Here is a 17,926-nt window from a genome sequence, read left to right on the forward strand (position 1 = left end):
TTCACTATTTTTATTTATATTTCCTCTCTGTTGGAGAGCAATTCTGGAACCCATTTTTTATTTCTGTATCACAAATGCCTATCCCTGTCTGGAACATGGTGGTGAGGGTATAATGCTCAATATTTGGTATATAAGTAGAATTTGGCCATAGGGAACTAACAATATATTAATATAAAATTGTAAGGGGCTTCTTTTTTTAAAGAAAAGAATATTCCAATACAGAAGAAAATAAGATAGAGATGAATCAAATAGGCACCATCTTGTTAAATTAGAGCTGGTGATATCAGGGAAGACTTATCATGGGAAAAATTATGTGTACCAAAAAAGTTTAAAAGATAGCAAGAGAGGTAGAACAAGTGTGATAATCAAATCTTATGTAAAATAGATAAGAAAGAGAAATTATTTACTTTATCTATAGGAGCATAGAGATCAGAAATGATAAGAATAAGGAAACACAATTATTTTTTAGTACTCACGGCCTTAATGAAAATAATATTTTAGACTAGATAGAGGATATCCTAAACTGTCAAATAAAGGATAGAAGAACATTAAAGAAAACCTTTCACTTAAAAGGAGCTTATTACTTCAGCATCATTAATGCCATGCTCACATTGAAAATATAGGAATGAAGAAATGTAGAGATAAGAGAGAGAAATGCTAAACACGGTCTTATATTCAAAAGTTAATGATTCCAAGTGAAAACACGTGAAACATGAAAAAAATCTATAGGAGACATAAGGTGTTAGAGATGTCTCATCAACCATGAATGAGATCGCATAGATTTTATTACAGTTTTTGCATTTTCCACTGGTTGAAGTTAGAGACTTTTTTTTTTTTTTTTTTTTTGTAAAACAACTATTTTTGCTTTTACATTTTAGTTCATTCATTCTTTCATTTTTAGTCTTTTGATATAAACATATGTTTTTATCCCCAGGGGTACAGGTCTGTGAATCACCAGGTTTACACACTTCACAGCACTCACCAAAGCACATACCCTCCCCAATGTCCATAATCCCACCCCCTTCTCCCAAACCCCCTCCCCCCAGCCAAACTATGGAAGTTAGAGACTCTTGTGACTCAGGCACAGATTACAAATCCAGCAATTTAAGACAAGACTTTCAGATCAATATTATTAAGTCCTTGAACTAAATTTTCTATGTATACTTTCAGCTTTGTGTTAAATTAACAGAGACAGGTCTCTTGATGCCAAGAGGAGTTTGTTAGGAGGAAGCACACATGTTCCAATGGCCTCAGGGCTCTTGGAAGGGTGATTTCAGAGAAAGAAAGGAGAAACAGAGCATTCATGAAAAAAAAAAAAAAAAAGCAGTGATTGAATACAGATGTGCTGCCATTTACATGTCTGCCTCTTGCCCTAGTCCACTGGCTCTCTGAGATCAGATTCCAGCATACTCTTTGGGCGATTTCCCCAGAATCCTTCTAACCACTCCATACCTTTTCTATTTCTTCGTTTCCTTTCAAGTGATGGAATTTCAAAAGCATTCCTTTCATCTTTGCTTAAACTTTCCCCTACTGTAGCTAATGTTTCCTTTTCCTCCTTTTAATGTCTGGCCTCTATTTGTCTATTTTGTTGATTCTGTATAAAACCTAAACAGAAGTAATATCAACACATAAATACACATACATAGACAAACGTTGCTTCCAAGTACATAGAGCTATACCGAGTTTCTAAACATCCATAAACAAATTACACCCAGACTAAACTATGCATTCCACTCAAAAACATACATAGCAAACAACACAATACAAAAATTTCATGCTTATCCCCCAGAACTTATTTTTTTCAGTTTTTATATGATGTTTTTCAATATGAAGGGTGGTTTTATGTTCATCTGTTACCCTTAATAAATTTTCGTCTGTCTGCTTTAATTTGTCTTTCTCAGAACTCTGCTCTTTACCTTCTGTGTCAAAATTATGGTCTAAGTTTAGATTGGTGCATATTCTTTTTTTTTTTTTTTTTTTTTTTAATCAGAAAACCAAGAGATGCTGATTTTTAATTTGAATTACACTAATGTTGGGTCTTGATTGGACCAGATGGTCTGGCTCTGAGTTGCTACTACTTAATTTGTCTTAGTTCTCATTACTTTTGTTTCTGCTTTTAAAATTAATGCAGTGTGCCTGGTCTTCAACAGGAACTCATTTCTCAACAAGATACACCATGGTTCTTATATTGTACTCATTGATCATAGATATTAAGTATAAGGAAAAATTTTGTGCTTTGATTCAGTACAGATGGCAAAAATAAATAAATTTTCTTTAACAAGCATTTATATAGCGTTCATTATGTGACAGTCTCTGTCTGAGTGCTTTATATATATAGTGATTCATGTAATCTTCATGATACTTTTATATCATAAAATCTTCATGATAGAAGACCACTTCTATTTTAAAGAGAAGGAACCAGAGACAAAGTCAATAAAATAACTGGCACAAGATACTACACGTAATAAGTGTCAGAACTGTATCTCCAGAGTAATTTGTCCAATGAACTTTAAACTATGATGTCTATCTTTATCTTAATGCTGGCAGACATTAAATATGTATTTTATAAGAAATTATTTTCACTCCTTCTAACTTTTTGCTTTGAAAGTATTTCAGATTTACAGGAAAATTTCAAAAGTTGTACATACAGCTAGTATATACCTTAAACCCAGCTTCAGTTGTTAACATTTACCATATTTTGCTTTATAATTTTCTGTCTGCATGAATACATTTTGTATTTTTCTAAACCATGTGAAAATAAGTTGGGGACATAATGCCTGTGTATGTTCCCTATCAGCAAAAAAGTGTTTATATATAATAATTATATTTGTATAATTGTACAAGATTGTACTTTTATAATTGATGATATTTTATTATCTAACTTATAGAACTAAATGCCAATTGTCTCAATAATGTGCTTTACAAAAATACCGGTTCACAATTCAATTTAAAATCACATATTATGTTTTGCTTTAATCTATTTATCTTCTTACAGTGTATCACTGTTCCTTAGTTATTCTTTACCCATCATGACCTTGATAAATTTGAAGATTACAGTCCAGTTATTTTGTGGAATTTCTCCCAATTTCTATTTAACTGTTATTTCCTTTTGATTAAATAGAGGTTTTGTAAGTTTTGGCTTTGTTTGGTTACAGGTAATAATTGATCGTTTGGTTAAGATGAATTTGGCTAGATTTATTTCTCCATAGTAAAATTAATATTTTCCCTTCATAATTAGCAAATCTTTTGTGGGTGGATACTTTGAGAATAAGCAAATATCCCTTCTCCTATTAAATTTTCACACTAGAGAGTTAGCACTTCTTGATTATCCCTAACTGAATCAATTATTTCTATGATATTTATTTCTATTTCTATGATGTTTGTCAGATGGTGATTTGCAAATTTCACCACTCCTTTTGAATTTATTAGTTGGCATTCTACCATACATAAGAACTTTTCCTCCTGCTTTATACATGTGCATACTTAATTAGGAATTTACCTCACTAAGGTCCCATAGATTCCATTTTTTATTTAGTGAGATATAATCTACTACTTCTTTATGTATTTTAATGTTCAGATTGCCCAAGCCATGAACAGTGGAAGGTCTTTCATGCAGCCGCCATGTCTTGGTCATGCCCTATCACTCCTTGAATATTACTTTCTAACACAGATATTTATTTAATAGATTTATTTATTTGAAAAACAGTTTAGTTTGTTTATTTACATTACATTTTAGATTTTTTTTTTGCTTCAGATTTGTATTTTATTATTATTTGTATTTGTATTATTTGTATTTTATTATATTATTTCTTTTAAATTCTCTGTTATTTTTTCTATTGAGTATTTGGACTCTTCACCTTGAACTTCTACAAGTTGTGGAATTTTATCTGTAATATTTTTCTCTGATTGTCATTTGTCTTTTTGCCTTTAAAATTTGCTTGTGTACTTTTTATTTGTTGTTGCTGTTTTGTGCTTTTTTTGTGTGCAATGAAAGTTTTTTAAATGTATTCAAATTTATTAATCTTCAGTGCATCTAGATTTTGACTCAAATTTGGAAAAATTTTCCCTGATATCTCATTACTGTAGTATTTATGCAGCTTCTTTTCTTTCTTTATTATTTTTTTAAACAAATAGATTTTTGAACCATTTAGATTTTATTCATGCTTACAGTTTGAGGTATGGATCTAAAGTTATCTTTTATCCAATAGTTGCTATACCAGAATTTCACATATACTTGGCTTTATTTATTTTATTTTCTATTTTATCTCACTGGCCATCTTTTTCCATATCATTACCATGCAAATATAGTTATAAAGGTGTTATAGTATTTTTAATGTATGGTAGAGCCACTGCTTCTCTTAGCTTTTCTTTTTAAAGTTATTTTAATATGTTTTTATTTCAGAAGAACATTCATTATCTACTTGCCTATGTTCATAAAGAAAAAAAAATGCATATATATAGTGGCTCTTTTGTAGTTTACTGAACAGTTTAAAGAAAATATATTTCTATGATGTCAGTGCTTTATATTTCTACCTGTTTCCTCTTTTCTACTATCTTTATCAGGTTTAGATACAATAATATACTTCATAAAAATAATTTGAAATGCTTATGCTCTAGAACAATATACATAGCATTTAGATTTCACGAATGTTTTATAAAATACCTCTGGAAATCAACCAGATACTGTAATTCTGTCTATAGGCCATTTACTTAATAATTTTCTCTATTTCTTCTAGGAAAATCAGTCTTATTGAGATTTTTAAAAAAATGTTTACTGGATTGTAGTAAACTGCTTTACTACAAAAATTGTCATTTTCTTTAAAAAACATAAATACATTGTGTTCTGATAACTCTTATAATCTTTAAAAATGTGTTATTTTTCTATCATTCGATCTCCTTAATCATTTCTTATTCTATGCTTTATTCACATTTTCTTAATTGAGTTTGCTCAATTTTGGTTTTGATATTTTTAAATATGAGATTTTGAATTATTAGTTTACTATTTTTCTGTGCTCTACCCCATTTATTTCTGCCATTTTGTTATATTTTTATTATTTGTTCTATTGTGCCCTTTGGGTCTACTTTAGAGTTTTCTAGAAATTCTAGAAAATTTTCTAGAATTTTGAGTTCTGAATTAATCTTTTTTTATTCTTTAATTTTTTTATGATAAATGAAACTTAAGATCTAGATTTTCCTTTGATATATGGCTTTTATTTATTCAATATATCCTGATATGTGGTGGTTTTATTATTTAAATTGCCATGTAGAACTTTCTTTATGACTTCGTCATTAGTGATATATTATTTTTTTGTGATCAGGGTAATTTTCTTTGCAATATTTCCATTTCATTAAACTTATTGATGCTTTCTTTGTAACCTGATCAATTTTCTTGATGTTCCATGCATGCTAGAGCTAGATACAAAGGTGTTTTCCCTAAATCAGGGTGTGAGGTAGGACCATAAAATCAGCCATGAGCCATATTTTTTTACATTTTTATCTTTTTTCCCCTTGATCAATATTATATTGAGAGAATTATGTGAAAGTCTTCTATTTTTACTGCATGTATGTCTATATTCCCTGCCAATTGTTAAAGTTTAGGTTTTATAAAAGTAATTTCTTTGTCATTTTAATCGGTAAATATTTGTAACTTTTATCATCGTGGTGATGTGAATCTTTGCATTAAACAGTGGATTTTAATGCTTTTTGGGTTGAGCTGTATTTTGTTATTAGAATTTAAGCCCTTGTTTTGTATTATTTCCACCTTGCTCAACTCACTCTTAGATGTGTTTATTGTATAGAGCATGGAGTGGCTAATTCTCTCTGAGACAAAATCAAAATCATACTTATTGAGTAAGTTAAGCCTCAAGTTTCCTGAAAACTCCTCATTGTCACTTTCATCTTTATGATGCTTTTCAGAAATCTGATGCTAGTATAATACTCTCATAAGTTATTTGATCTTTTTCCATGGAGCCTCTGAGGATTTTTTTATAATCTTTAAAGTCTAGTAATTTACTATGTTATGCCTTATAGTTGACTATTCAGGGACAGTTGTCTCAAATTCCTGGTGAGCATTTTATATATGTAAATTAAGGTCTTCTTTTACTTCTGGATTTTTTTTTTTAATTATAGCATTAAATATTTATTCTGTTCCATTGTTTAGATCTCCTTCTTCATGCAATTCAATTGTACATGTACTCTTTTTTGTCTGCTTTCTTTTTAAATGCTTTTTCTCTAAGAACATTTTACCTTCTTCCTTTATCTTATTTTCATTTATGAGATTGTTTTTCTACTTTTTTTTTAATTCCCCTTTTAAGCCATAATTTGAATCTGTTCTTCTTTAGTCACTACTCCTTTGAATTTGGTTTTTAATATTCTTTTTTCTTGTAGGATTTAAGTTCCTATTTTAAGTGTTTTCTTTTCCTGCTTAATTTCCGAGGAGCTTCTTCCTTTTTAAAAATATATTTTCTAAAAAGCACTGTTTTTCTAAGGTTGTCTCAGGTAATCCTGCATTTTTTGAAGTTCTTTTTCTGTACTATGTGCTTAGATTGAATATGACTGTTCTTTTTTATTTTTTTATATATTTATTTTTTTACAGAGATAGACCCAGCCAGAGAGGGAGCAGAAGCAGGAGGAGTGAGAGAGGGAAAAACAGGCTATATGCACCCTTGTTTATTGCAGCATTATTTACAATAGCAAAGAGAGGGAAGCAACCTAAATGTCCATGGATAGACAAATGGATAAGGAAGATGTAGCATCTACATACACACAAACAACTCCCCCCCCCACACACACATATAAACACACAGATAGGAATATTATGAAGCCATAAATATGGATGAGATCTTGCCATTGCAATAACATGAATAGACTTAGAGAGTATAATGCTAAGTTAAATAGGTCAGACTGAGAGAGACAAATACCATACAATTTCACTCTATGTGGAATCTAAAAAATGAAAGAAATGACCAAACAAACAAAAAGCAGAATCAGAGCTGTAAATACAGAGAACAAACTGAGGCTGTCAGAGGGCTGGGAAAAATGGTTTGAGAGAAACAGGCTTCCAGTTATGAAATGAATAAGCTGTGGGAATAAAAAACATAACTAAGGGAGTATAATCAATGATACTGTAATAGAATTGTATGTTGGCAGATGGTTAGCTACTGTGGCAGGTATAGCATAAAATATGGAGAAGTTGAATTACTATGTTGTACACCTGAAACTAATGTAACATTGTGTGTCAATTATAATAAACTAAAACAACAACAACAACAACAACAACAAAACAAACAAAAAAAAACAGGCTTCCCACCAAGCAGGAAGTCCAATGTGGGCTTAATCCCAGGACCCTAGGATCATGTCCAGAGCAGAAGGCAGACATTTAACAACTGAGCCACCCATGTGCCCCTTAATATACTCTTGGTATTTACATATGTAGAGTACACTTTCTCCTAGTAACTGTATTTCCACATTATATCTTCTAATTCTCCATTTGCTTGTAGAGCTTTGTTGTTTTGTTTTGTTTTGTTGGTTTTTTTGTTTGTTTGTTTCAATCCAGGCTTCTTTGATTTAGAATGCTATTAATAGTGATTATTTTTAATCTTTTTTTCATTTTATTTTATTTCTTTTTAGTGTTCCAGCACTCATTGTTCATGCACCACACCCAGTGCTCTATGCAATAAGAGCCTTCAAGAATATGCACTACCAGGCTCACCCAACTTCCTAGCCCCCTCCCCTCCAAAGCCCTCAGTTTGTTTTTCAGAGTCCACAGTCTCTCATGGTTTGTCTCCCCCTCCATTTTCCCCCTGCTCACTTCTCTGCTCCATCTCCCAGTGTCCTCTGTGTTATTTATTCCTTAAGCTCCACAAGTAAGTGAAACCATATGATACTTGACTTTCTCTGTTTGACTTTGTTTCTTTAAGACTGTCTCTTGGTTCTTTGAAAAGGCTTGAGCCAGAACTTAATAAATAGTTTTACTAAAATGGGTGTTTATTTTACTATTAATAGATAATTTAAATTTGTAGTGTTCACTGTTTTCCAGTTAGACTGAAGGCATGAGATTCATGTGGATTTACCAGTCCTTCTTTTATCTCTAATTTTTTAGAGAAAGTGTTGGAATATTTCCACTCAAGTAGCCCTCATCATCAAAGTTATCTATAAAAAAACAAAAAAACAAAAAAAGCAAAGTTACCCAGAATTTATATTTGCCTTATTGAAAACATTAACATTATTTTAACATAAGTCAAAAATTTGTTTAATATATATCTTATTAAATTATATACACACACATACCATTTAATATGTGTGTATATATCATGTATATATATATATATATATATATATATATATATATATATAATTGTGTTTCATTTACACTGAATTAAATGACACATTTATGGCAGTTATCATAATCAACTGATATTTGAAACTTTCAAGTCAATAATTGCCTAATTTAAAATTACTTCAATAGGGGCGCCTGGGTGGCTCAGTGGGTTACGCCTCTGCCTTCGGCTCAGGTCATGATCTCAGGGTCCTGGGATCGAGTCCCGCATCGGGCTCTCTGCTCGGCGGGGAGCCTGCTTCCCTCTCTCTCTCTCTCTCTGCCTGCCTCTCCATCTACTTGTGATTTCTCTCTGTCAAATAAATAAAATCTTTAAAAATAAATAAATAAAATTACTTCAATAAAAAAGTATTTGGCCACCCTATCTCCAATTATGATATTTGGAAAAGATTGAAAAATTTTTATATTTATTATAAATAATTGTTGCCCCCTAAAAGGATAATAATAAACCCTAGTAGTATAACACATAGTTCATGTTTTAACATAACCAAGTAGGAAATTCAATGGTCTCTGAAATCTATTCTGTATTCAATTCCTACCAATGGTACTTTAAAATCTTTATTGTGTTACATATCTCCTCTATTCAAAGCCTTCAATGATTTCTCATCTTACTCTAGCCAAAATATCATAGTATTTTTGAATGGCTTATAAAATCCTACAGGTTTTGGTTTCTGGTTATCTTTCTGAAATCATTTATCTTCCATTTCACTTGCTGTGCTCCAGACACATTATCATCCTTCTTTCTAGTCTATTGACACACCAAGCATACCTCTACCTGAAAGGCTTGCGTGTGATATACCTTCTTCTTGACAATACTTTCCTGAGATATATACATTTGTACCTACAGTTACGACAGTGTGGTAGTTACAAGTCTCATTTCATAAATAAAATCACCAATAATAATAAGATTATCATTCCTAGACCGTGTTATATAAAATAAATTCTTCCCCACGTTCTGCCCTCATTTCATATATGTTCTGTCTCCCCTTCATAGAGCATAATTTCTCTGAGGGTAGACACCCTGTCCTACATTTCCAGAAACTAAAGCAGGAAAAGCTCTGAACTGATCAGTAAATATTTGTTATAAGAATGAAGGACTGATTGTTTTTATTTGGTTGGTCTCCGTATCCTTAGGGGAAAAAGATTTGTCATCTTAAATGTGATTAATCCAAATCCCTCATGATTCTTAGCAAGATGTTAAAGCCATGAAAAATGCTGCACAGTAAAGACTTACTGATGAATATTGAAGAGCCATTTTATTTTATATCATTCATTTTCTTTTATTTCCACATATGCTTATAGAGCTCTTATTCTATAACCATTTATTGTAATAGGTGCCAGTAATACAAAATTTAATAAAACATGATATCTGCCTTAAAACAAAACAAAAAACAAATAAACAAACAAACAAAAAAAAACACTGCTAATCATTTCAAACTATAATACTTAAAAAGAGGAGATTTGTAGGAACCTATATTTGCATCAGAATATTTTCTTCCAGATATTTAGAAATCAGGAGAAAAGATTATACGCACAATGTGGGTATAGTGCCTGATTTTGGAAGTTTGTTTCATGTTCATAATAACATACTAAAAGCCAGAAAACAATTACATAAAATATGTAAAAAATTAAATATCAACCCCCAAAACCAAATAATCCAGTTAAGAAATGGTCAGAAGACATGAATAGATATTTTTTTTCCAATGAAGACATACAGATGGCTGATACATGACAAATTCTCAACATTCATCATCAGGAAAATGCAAATCAAATCTACAATGAGATACCACCTCATGCCTGTCAGCATGGCTAGAATTAACAATACAGGAAACAACAGGTGTTGGCAAATATGTGGAAAAAGGGAAACCTTTTTACACTGTTGGTGAGAATGCACACTGGACCAGCCATTCTGGAAAACAGTATGGAGTTTTCTCAAAAAGGTAAAAATAGAACTACCCTACAATCCAGCAATTATACTACTAGATATTTACCCAAAGGATACAAAAATACTAATCCAAATGGACACATGCACCCTAATTTTTATAACAGCATTACCTACAATAGCCAAATTATAGAAAGAGCCCAAGTGTCCATTGACTGAAAGAACGGATAAAGAAGATGTTATAAGATATCTTTATATATTATATTATATTATATTATTTTATTTTATTTTATATTAATTATATGTTATATATATATAAAATACACACACATATATATAACACACATATATATATATATATATTTATATTTACTTAGCCATAAAAAAGATTGAAATCTTGCAATTTGCAATGACATGCATGGATCTAGAGATATTTTACTAAGTGAAATAATTCAGTCAGGGAAAGACAAATGCCATATGATTTTACTCACATATAGAACTTAAAAAACAAACAGATGAATTTAAGGGGGAAAAAGCAAAGAGAGGCAAACCATAAAACAGATTCTGAACTGTAGAGAACAAACTGTGGGTTGCTGGAGTGAAGATGGAGGAAGGATGGATTAAATATAAATATTATATGTATGTTATGAATCAAAATTTTTATGACTGAAACTAATATTATCCTGTATGCCAATTTTCTGGGTATGAATATGAACAGGAATATCTTAAGATCTTAAAATGCTGATGTCCTAAGACTGATGAAGAATCAGGGCAATTCAAAACATTTGAAATATGAATCATAATGATTGTAATAATACCTAATAGAGTTTTCATGTTACTGTGTGTCAAGCACTGATTTAAATTCTTTCATGAGCTAACATTATAAATAAATATGCACTGTTGCATATTTGTACTCTATGTACACATATGTGAACCAGGTTTTTGTCAGGCAGAGGACCACTCTTTCTACTTCAGATAACACAGTAAAAGAGACATGATTGAGAAATAAAGGGGAGCTTATTCAATAATGATTCTGTTGATTAAACAAGCTAAACAAGGAAAAAATGAGACTCAGGATTGATTAGGATAGACTGCTGAAGTGCTTTTTTTCTTCAGCTTATCAGGGTTAATGGCTCCCATTCACTCATTAGGCAGCTAATCTATATAATGACAAGACATCAGAGGTTCTGGTAGGACGTAGCAAATCCACAAATTTCATGAAGAGAACCTCCAGTGTGGCTTCATATTGTTTGTCTAGTCAGTAGAAGTTTTTAGTTTCTAAGAAAGCACTAGCTCCCTACAATACTAAAATAATATATGATGATAATGATGCAAGAAGCTCAAGCTAGCAAAGTTTTATTGTGTTTTTAGTTTTTTAATAAACACAGAGAAATGGAACTAGATCTGGGGTTCAGGAGATTTAAGAATTAACTTTTAATTGACTTTTATTATTACGAAAGCAAGGTATGTTCATCATAGAAATTAAAAAAAAAAAATCTCCCATAATCTTCCAACCCAGAAACCATTGCTATTAATATTTTGGTGTATATTTGACTAATAATTATTCTGTGTGTAAACTTCTTTTTTTATCAATGACAATAACAACAAAAAAGAAATAAAGTGATATATTAAAAGAAAATCTATCAATGATAAAACATCAGTCTCAATATAAAAATAATTCTGTGATGAAAACAAATTCCAGAGTGGATTGTACTAAACAGTAAATAGAATTCTAAAAATGCAGGAAAAAATTAGCTGTAATGAAGTGAGACCTAAGAGCCCTATTAAAAACACGAGGTAATTTTTTTTAAAACATGAGGTAATTTGAAAGAAAATTTTGCTCTTAATAGTTTATTAGTTTACATTAGATTTTGGGTGATGTGTGGATATTTTAAGGTAATCTTTTTGTTCAATATTCAAGAGATGCCCATCTCACAGACCACAGTTAAACAACTAATGTCCCTGAGAGATGGTCAAAAGTTGTCAAAGGAGACAAAACACTGACAATTTATTCTTGGGCCAGGGTTCGGCCTAATTCCCAAAGCTGGGAGTTCTAAAAAGCTAGGTCAAACCTTTGAAAGACTATTCATCTATTTATCTCAAGTTCGTTATCTCAAAATTGATTCAGACAGAATCTAATTGCCATTTCAATACCCATTCCACCCCCCACACATGCATGCACACAAACGTAAAAAAAGTCCGCCTTGCTGTGAGCATCTCACTGACATGACAAAAACAAACAAAAATCCTTGAGACATCATTTCCATCTATGGACAAGAAGAAAAAGTAAAAGTGAGAAAGAGCAAGCAAGTACTGTTGTTCTAGCCAGAGCAATATCTTTAACCCCACTAGAGGTGAAGAGAGACAGGAGAAAAAAAAAATTGTGTTTTTCTCTCTCTTGGAAATGGGCTGTGTCCATTACCAGATATAAGATAAGGAGAAATAAGAAAACTGCCCTCACATAAACTATCCTCATAACTCACGCTGAGTTTGCTCTCTAGCAAATATGGCTAAAGCAGTGTCTTAGAAGCTTACCCATAACTTTTAAAACCGATCACTTTTGTTAACTTGGACAAATGACTTAAAATTTGTCTGTGCCTCAACTTCTTTGTTTCTGAATAAAGGGTATAATACCATATAATAATATAATATAATATAATACATAATATATAAATAATGAAATCAATATCATATTAATGCTAATTAACAAACACAAATCAATCATAATTAATAAAGCATAATTGATTGTCATATTATGTAATTATGTTAATTGTGATTGTTATAAATTAATCAGGAATTAATTTTGATAATATATCATATTATAATAATATAATATCCTGCCTATCTCACAAGGATTGTTTATATTGAATGAGTATTTTTAATACATTGAAACTGGCATTTGTCACAAAAAAGTGTTATGAAGCAGATTTTAAAAATCAACTTCATACTTTAATGTCATTCCAGAGTTCAATGTTGGATTTACTTTAATGAGGCTTGTGTTTAGAAGGAAAGCTAAGAAAATTATATGTCAAGTTAACTGAGTGACTATATGATTTTTTAAGTAAAAGAGTTTGACAAATTTCAAATGCCATTTAACACTTTTCCATTATTTAAAAGCTTTAAATCTCAAGCATGATTTCCAATTTTTATATAAAAATATCAGATTATAAATTAAAAATAAAATTGTCTAAATTTTGTTTCTTTTTCCATTTATTGTGTTGTTGTACAAAGAAGCCAATGATAAAAATGCAGATGTGTTTTTACCCTATATAGTGAGAGACTTTTAAGTGATCTTTGTAAAGTGATGCTCACATAAGATCAAGTATGTTTGGGAACATTTTATTACTACTTTTCTGGACGTGAAGAAAATAAGTCTAGACTGTTGAGGAACACCTAAATATAGTGCTTCATTAAACATGTACCCTTATTTTTCAAATTTTTATTCTCAAGAGGAGACTATGACATTAGCATATTTTTAGCTTTAGAGTATTCTTGGGTCAAAGGACAGTTAAAATATTTTGAAGCTTCATGTGGACATGAGGCCTAAGCACTTTCAACTAAAACACTTATTTTTGAAATAGCAAGAGAATCATATTTTTCATGTTCTTCCAAGTGGAAGATTCACCTATGATTTCCAGAAATGAAGGAATAATTGACCATATCCTGAAATCATGGAAGAAGACAAGAAACAATTCAGTTAAATCTGTGTGCATTGAGCCACTTGATAAATGAAAAACAAGGCTAAAATTGGAAGAAGCAAACATATCAGAAAAGACAGAGATAATCAGCTATTTCATCTATATATCTATTGTTACAGCATCTATCATGTAATTAGGGACTTTTCACCTCTGTATCTCTAATCCTGAATCAGGTCTACAATGAGTCTTAGACACCATACATTCAACAGTGTAACCTATAATTCTGTTGGCCCCCTAATATTAACATACCAAAACCAAAACCTATTATCCTTAAACCATAACCTAATCCTTCTGTATTTTATATTTCAGTGAACGGCCACTCTTTTTACTTAGGCAAACAATATGGAAAACACTTAGTCAAGCCGTTTAACTTCACATCAATTGCTCCTGAAATACAATTTTATCTGCCTCACTGAAAGCTACCTTCTCTCCATACTCATTACCCTACTCAAAATAATGACCAACTCATGTGATCTATAGGAATATTTACATCACTAGTATCCCAGCAGATCAAAATGACTCATTCTTATACTACGTTCATAATTACACCAATAATAATTTCCTTAAATGCATATTTGATCATATAATTCTCTAGTTTAAAGTATCTTAATGCCTGTAATACCTTCTCCTTAGGAAGTCATGTAATGTTCTCCATGACCTTCAGTTTCATCTTCAGCTTCTTTGCTCACCACTCACCCCTCATCAGTGTCAATGTCAGTATCTAAAATCACCTACTATTCTCTTTAGAAACCACATCCCCTTGTCTTTGCACATTCTTCTCTCTCTTAGAAAATCACCTGCCATACTGTTCTCCCCAAACCCACGCTTATGTACCCTTTATAACTTTTCTCAGGTATTCCCTTCTCTGATAAAATTTCTTTCAACACTCCATTTTGCAGACTGAGTTAGGTTTGTTCAATTGTGGTCACATGCTACCTAGCCCTATTATCTAAAATTTGTCAGCTTTTTTGGTCAGTATCTTCCACTGAGATTCTTGAGGGCACAGCTTCGATGTGTTATCTGGGTTTTTTCAAAATCAAATCTACTTCCTGAGGAAAAAAAGAAACAAAAAACAAAACAAAATAAATCAAAACTTGATGTTTAGTAACTACAAACTAAATGAATAATTGGTGGAGTGATAAATTTGTGAGTAAGGCCTATTTTAGGTAGAAAAATAGCCTACCAAAATTACTATATCCTGATTTCCAAAACTTGTTAATATTTTTTATATTATATACAGAAATTTAAAATGAAGTAACCATGTTAGGTGATTTTTTCCTGTGACCTTTATGGCCAAATGGGATAAAATATTTTGGGCAGATTTAAGTTAATAATAAGTACTATTTTAGACTAAAATCTTAAAACTTGCAGGAGTAATCTATTTCATTTTACTAATAAGACATTCTATATTGAAATTTTCTTGTTTATCTGAAATTCCTGTATTTATATTTGATAAATGACAACCCTCATTCTGGGGAATATTAGGCTGAGCATGGCATTAAGATGCAAGACCACAGAATTTCATCCTGATGCTTCAAATACTCAAAGCTTTTCATCTGAGGTTGACTTGGTTTGAATAAGGGAAATCCAGACCAGTTCTCAAATTGATTTCCAGGCTAGTTCCTAAATTGATTTCATGTCTAGATTATCCAAGGGGCCCATAGTCTGATTTGATGCCTCAATAGGTTGAGCCTCTGCCTTGGGCTCAGGTCATGGTCTCGGGGTCCTGGAATCGAGTCCCACATTGGGATCTCTGCTGGGAGGGGAGACTGCTTCCCCCTCTCTCTCTGCCTGCCTCTCTGCCAACTTGTGATTTCTCTCTCTGTGTGTCAGATGAATGAATAAAATCTTAAAAAAAAAAAAGAAAAAAGAATATTCATGAATGTCTATAAAGCCCTGTATCTATTGTAGTTTTAGGGTAAGGGAGTGACCCAGGCTTTGTAACACCCCTCTCAGATGGCTGCGGAAATGACCAGAGTATCTAGACACACTGACAGGTTTACTATGATATCCTGACAGGAAAAGAGTTTATACTTGATGAAGGGAATGTTCAGTGCTTTACAAATGATCTCTAGTGATAACAGTTCTGGATTACAAGTATGCTAAATGAAAGGATCAGTTAGAATCTCACATATAAATTCAAGCTGCACAAAATTTCCCTACCTTGAACAGACTTTTTTGGTTAGATATTTCTCCCTTTCTTTTGTTGTATATTAAAAGAAAAAGAAAGAAAAAAAGAAAGAAAGAAAAGGAAAAATTAAACAAAGGGAACTTTCTGGCATTTGTTCCCTAACAAATAAATGACGTGTTTACTAAGATCTCCCATCCCTTGTAGATGTTTAATTTTGAATCCAGTGTGACAGTTCTGCCTGTGTTAGATGTCTTATTCTACGGCATTCAGAAGCATGTGTTGCTTCCCAGCTAGAACAGAGGCAGTTAATGATGTCCATAATGCTCCATCAACATGACTTAAATTCAAAGATGTTTGCATGTGTAATAATCACACTGGAAAAAAAAAGTGATAATTAAGATTCTGAAGTACAAAAGGGTAATGCACTGTCCTCTTCCTCAGTAGGGAAGTTCATTAGCTGTGGAATCATGTCATTTGCCCATCTGTTCATAATTGCATTCACCCCAGGAACCAAGTGAAGGAAGTGACATCACATGGTCCTTATACACACAAGTCCGTAAATCACATGTATGTTCTTATCTGCATGGATGACTGCGTTGTGGTGGTGGGGGAGTGTTCACTTAGCGAAACAACAACAAAATCCCACTGGCAAAAGTAACAAAAAATTGAACCTTTTCCAGGCATAGCACAGGCAGATGACCTCATTAATTTTGTAATCTTGACAAGATATTCTATCTCTAGGAAATCTCACAGAAAAATACATGCTGCTGCTTCTGTGTCTATCAAGACCATATTGGGGGGTAATTATCTTTCAACTGGTTGGAGACACACCTCTTGTTTGTATGTCCTAAACATCGGGTGCTTAGCAGCTGCTGTAATATCAATGGGCGAATGAAACAGGCCCTCATTAGATTAGCACAGAGCTGATTGCTGGTGCCAGTCTCATTATTATTGGTGACTAAACTGGCAGATTGTCAGGATGTCTCATGGCGAGATGAGCTTTTGCAGCTCTTTGTTTGTAGTTATTACAAACAAAGAAGTGAAAGCAATCTCTTGGGCATAGTCCTGTCTCAGAGGCTTTTGTGTGTGTGCGTGCATGTGTGTGTATGTGTGTGTGTGTGTGTGTGTGGCAATCAGCTTGCAGAGACAGCATTGGTAAACAACTTCTTATTTTAAGGAACAATATTAATTAAAGCATGGAGGGTGGTTTGGAAAGAGAACTTGTTAATTATTTAATGTCACCTGCTCTGATCAGGCCCACCAGTTGAAAGTGATGTGTGTGTGTGAGTATCCATATATATACACACACATATATATATACATATACACACACACACATAGACATACATATACATGAATACTATATATGTACTATATATGTACATATACTATGTATGTGTGTATATATATATGCATGTGTGTGTATATATATACACACATATATAATATATACATATCTGCCTCAAATATACTGTACCTGTCATGAACACCAATGAAAATATAGGCTTCCAACTGGTGAAAACCTGTTTTTCATTTTAGATAATCTGCAAATGTTAGACATTACATCATAGTATTAAATGCAAAACAGATTTTCCTAGTTTTCTTGCAAAATAGTATGGAATCCAAAGCCCGTCCACTGCTGCACTGCAAACTTTCAGAATGGGTTATGTCACCAAATAAAATTATCAATCCATCTAAAAAACCACTCAAAAGCATTTGGCTCATAGTGCTAAGTATATATTTGCAAAATAAAGACTGGCATTGGGATTATAATATCCACTTGAGTAAATGAAGAAATGGGTCTGATTAAGTGAACTGAAGCTTAAAACAGTATCTATAATATTGAACAGAAAGATGTGAGCAAGGCCTCACTTCAC

This window comes from Mustela nivalis (genome assembly GCF_964662115.1).
Source record: "Mustela nivalis genome assembly, chromosome: 5".
Taxonomy (NCBI): domain Eukaryota; kingdom Metazoa; phylum Chordata; class Mammalia; order Carnivora; family Mustelidae; genus Mustela; species Mustela nivalis.